General features: G+C 47.0%; 1 pseudogene; it reads left to right on the top strand.

The window, feature by feature from the left end:
• The first annotated feature begins 930 nt into the window (after positions 1-930).
• LOC127778503 (uncharacterized) lies at positions 931-3,313 on the top strand (annotated as a pseudogene).
• Positions 3,314-4,911: the final 1,598 nt, after the last annotated feature.

Here is a 4,911-nt window from a genome sequence, read left to right as displayed (position 1 = left end):
TGGAATCGTGCTACAGGCGGCAGATTGGAAGACGAAGATGGAGGGATCCATGGCAAGCGTGGTGGCCTTGTGGAACGCGTGGGAAATCCGCGTGCTTGTGCTCTCCAGCCTCGCGCTGCAGGTGTTCCTCCTCTTCTCCGCCGTCATCTGCAAGCGCAACGTCTCCGCCGTGCTCGGCCTGCTCCTCTGGCTCGCCTACCTGCTCGTGGACTCCATCGCCATCTACGCTCTCGGAGAGATTAAGAGAGAGGAGATGGGGATAGAGGAGGAAGAAGAGGAGGTGATTGACAATGACACGTGGGGCCCACGTGGGCCCCGCCATTTCTTTTATAATTGTGTGGGTGGAACTGACATGTGGGTCCCACATGTTTTATTATTTTTCTGGATCGAATTGCCACGTCAATGCCACGTGAGATGAAGACCGAGTCAAATTAGCCACGTATGTGCCACGTCAGCCAAAACCGCCATCTAAATCGCCGAGGGACCTTATCTGCACCGGTTTTGATAGTTGAGGGACCCGTTGTATCTGGTTTTTGGTTGAGAGACGAAAATCGGATTCGGTTACAAGTTAAGGGACCGCAGATGAACGTATTCCACTAATAAACAGAGAAAAAGAAATACTAACAAGCCAACCCATACGAGATGCGGCCCACTACTGAAAAGGCCCAACACACACAGCCCATTTCACCTGCCCCGCTACGAAGCGTCGAAGTCCCCTTCCCTTCTCCGCCGCAGCTGGTTCGAACCGGAGGCGCAACGTCGGCGGCGGCGGCGCTTTTCACGGCGACTTGGGCGGCGGCGGCGGAGGAGGCGAATAGGGTGAGCAATCGTGTGAGGTACCTTCCCCATTTGGGTTTTTGCTATCTCGGGTCTTCTCGCCTTCTCCCACACTTTGACCTAATCGCGGGAGCCACTCTGATGAACAGAAGGGGCGGCGGCGATGGCGATGGCGACGGCGGCGCTAGCCAGGGCGATGCGCGGCGGATCCGGCGCCGGTGCGGGACTGGCGGCCGGCGAACTCCTCGAAGGCTCCCGCTACCGGGGCTTCCTCCCTCCCCGCTATGGTAAGCTTCTTCCTTCTCTCTCTTTTTTTTTTTTTTTGAATGTTCTCCACCATCTCGACTGATGTTTGCTGTGAGGCCAATGTCTCTCTAATTTCTTCTAGGTTAGACGCGTTTTACAGATTTGCACTGGAAAAATTAAGTGACCTCCATTCTTTTGCACATAAAGCATTGCGTGTCAAACATCCATATCCCTCCTTTTTTAAATTACAACACAGGACTAGAGAGTTGTGAGCCATCCTCCACATAAAGTGTTTAATTCTGTTAGGACATCTCATCTTCCAAAACTTCATCTGCTACAAGGGCTGGATGGCTTGTGGAGGCTGTCCCTTGATGACTTAAACGTTGCCTTTCACCGAGAACATACCCTTTTGCATCAGCCATGCCAGGATATCATCCATGCGACCATGCCCTCGTGTAGAAATTTGATAATAAGCCATTTAATCCGTGCGCCTTTGATAATATATCATTCAATCCGCGCGCCTTTGATAAAATACAACTGGGCCTGCGATTTTTTTGATTTCGTGTCACTTTCGCCGGAGGAGGGCAGGAGACGGTAGCTGTTGGCAGTGGCAACGGTGGCGCGGGCAGCAGCGGGGTGATGTAGTGGCGGCGCGAGTAGCAGCAGCAGCCGAGGATGTCGTTGTCAGCCTGCAGACGACTGGGCGGGGTGAAGGAGACGCTGTGACGTGCTGCGAGTATGACAAGGAATGGATCCGGCAACCCCGATGCGGATCAGGCCGCTTTCTCCATCAAGCGAATGGCGCGGCGACGATCACGAATGAGATGAGCTGCTGCTGCTCGTGGCTTGCTTGATGGTGATGCTTGCTGCTTGGTTGACGATGAGGTGGTCGCCGGTGGCGAGGCCACCGCCGGCGATGACGAAGAAGGTGAAGGTGAACTGCAGGCCGACGATGACATCGGCTGCTGCTGCTGCTACTCGTGCCGCCACTACATCGCCCCGCTGCTGCCCGCGCCATCGCTGCCGCTGCCAATGGCCACCATCTCCTGTCTTCCTCTGGTGAAAGTGACATGGAATCAAAAAATTTGCAGGCCCAGTGGTATTTTATCAAAGGCATGCGGATTGGATGTTATATTATCAAAGGCGCACGGATGGGATGGCTTATTATCAAATTTCTCGGTCCGGGGTATAGGTAGAATAGTTTCTGCATCTTCTGTCCAGAAGGTATCTTGCACTAACTCCTTGTCCCATTGTCATGTTATTGGATCTACAAGATCATAAACAGTGGAAAACAAGTTTTGACCCTGTGGTGTGACTGGTTTTCGAGATGTACTCCTAGGCAGCTATGGGTCGCCCCAAATTTTAACATTATCTCCGCTTCCGATCCTCCAAATGACTCCTTGCTTCAGAACCTCTGCACCTTGTTATAATGATAGCGGCAACTTGTTCCTGGCTTGGAACTTGTCAATATTTTTCTTCCTCCCCACTTCTGTTAGTAGCTTGTAGTCTCTGCTTCAATTTCCACCACCAAACTTATTGCAGCTCAATCCAACCTCAACCTATATGGCTTCTACTGGATTTTGGCTTATTTGGAATGAAATGATTTTGAATGTCGTATGCGATTAATGTACTCTATGTTTTTTGTTTGTTTATTTGTAGGTCGCGTCTCGTGGTTGCTCAAACGGAGGTGGGAGGTGCGCCAAGGTGGCAGATTTGGCGGAGATGAACGGCAGGATAAATATGGTGGAGTTTGAGCTGAAGCGGGAGGTGCAACTGATGAAGTTCGCAGTTGAAAAACAAAGAGCAATGGCAAGGTTAGTTTTTTTTTTTTTTTGTGATGCGCATTTTCTCAGTTAACTAATGTGTTTAATCATTTTTTTTATTTTTATGATTGAACTTGTAGGGTTGAGATGATGGAGGCTGAGGCAAACAGGATGCAGTTTCGCTTCAGACTCATGTGTGGTCTTGTATGGGGTGGATCGCTGGTCTACATAGCAAGTCATAGGTATTAGAGGTGGCTACTGTCTTGTTTGCTGCATCTGTGAGGTCAAAACATAGCACTGATGGAACTATGATCTTTGATGTAGCCAACAGGCAATTTATATTAGCTAGGGCCTAGAAAATGCCTTCAGTAATGGATAGCGCTAGACCCGTGAGGAACTACTGTGCACATATGTGTGTGATGCTAGAGTGTGCTCCTACACATTAGCCTATGCATCCCTCTGATGGTTTTTTGTCTGTGAGAGTTCATCTGCCTGCAATGTGAGTCTATCCAGTCGTGTTGTTTCTTCTTCTTGCTGTGGTGGCCCTTTTGCTAGATGATTCATGGCCATACTTACATAGAGTTTGTGTGTTGTAAACTGAACATTGATGCGTAGGGAGTAGGGTTTGCAGCTAGTATGGATAACAAAGTCCTTATGCTTCATTAGGAGTACTCCTTGTGGCAGAAGAAAAAACAAATCTCTCTGAATTACTCGAATCATCAGTGGAAAGAAGTCACTGACAATCTGATATATACTCCAATCATCTGTGGGTTGGGGAAAAAAAATCTCCTTGTGAAGAATGCATTGCTTCCACTCCTCGTCTGAATATTGAGCAGTGCAACCGTTGTCTGAAGAATGCTCCTGGACACCTTTTGTGGCAGCTCTGCTCTCGGACTCGTCCAAGCATTTGCCCCCAACTCCTCGTTCGAACCTGTAGAGAGCCACCTTGTCCGTCTCCGGCGAGGCCTTCGTTGGCAAAGGCTGCAGATGCCGGTGTCTTCTTGCAGGAGGATGCCGCGGCCGCCGACATGGACGCCGGCAGCACAGCCGAGGTCGACAGGAGGAGGCGTCCGTGGTGGCGATGGAGGGTGTCTGAACTGCGGGCGTCAAACAAAAAACGCTTTTTCAGGATGAATTGGAATGCCAAATAAAAAAAATAGAGATAGTATTAGTTATTAACAATTTTGAAAAATAAGTTTAGCTACTTTTTTTAAAGAAAAACTTGTATATTAGATCTTTTTGAAAAGAAAGAATATACTACCTCCGTTTTTTAATAGATGACGCCGTTAACTTTTTCTCACATGTTTGACCATTCGTCTTATTCAAAAAATTTACGTAATTATAATTTATTTTGTTATGAGTTGTTTTATCACTAGTAGTACTTTAAGTGTGATTTATATCTTATACATTTGCATAAAATTTTTAAATAAGACGAATAGTCAAACATGTGAGAAAAAGTCAATGGCGTCATAACTTGTATGGATCTATTGATGTTTCACCAATTGAAATTCAACGTTTCACCAGTGTAAATGAAATGTTTCAGTAGTGATTTGAATGTGTTTCAGCATTTTAACAAGGTGAAACATTTTTTTCTCGTAGCGGTGAAACAACGCCCAATTTTTAGGTGCTTCAAAAAAATTCAGTAGGCTGGTGTATAGCAAATCCCATAAGAAGGAAAAAGAACACCACCTATTTTGAAAATGCCTCGAATCAGGCACCCGATCGGAGGGGGGGGAGTAAAATCGGACACCCGCCCCTCCCACTGCACATACGCTCCTGCCGCGCCTCGCACATTCGCGCACCGTCCCCACCACCTCTGGCTCCATTGCAACAAATCACCCACATATTAGAGTAACTCTCTATTAAGGTAATAGAAATCTATTTCATTTTTTGTTCCACCAACAATATTTCAGCAAGTGCACTCGTGTCACACCCTGAAGTTCCCCTCCTTGCTTTAAAATTTGTTAAATAAATCGCCCGAAGAAGTTGTTTAAATTAACCTTGAGATGAATCCCTAAATTAATAAATGCAAATAATAATCGGATTCGGCATGTGGAATTTTTTCTTGGATTCTACATGTCAAAATATGCTAACAGGATTTTTAGTGAAATTTTCAAAGCTCAAT

This window comes from Oryza glaberrima, chromosome 7 (assembly GCF_000147395.1).
Source record: "Oryza glaberrima chromosome 7, OglaRS2, whole genome shotgun sequence".
Classification (NCBI taxonomy): Eukaryota; Viridiplantae; Streptophyta; class Magnoliopsida; order Poales; family Poaceae; genus Oryza; species Oryza glaberrima.
This window is presented reverse-complemented; position numbering and strand designations above follow the sequence as displayed.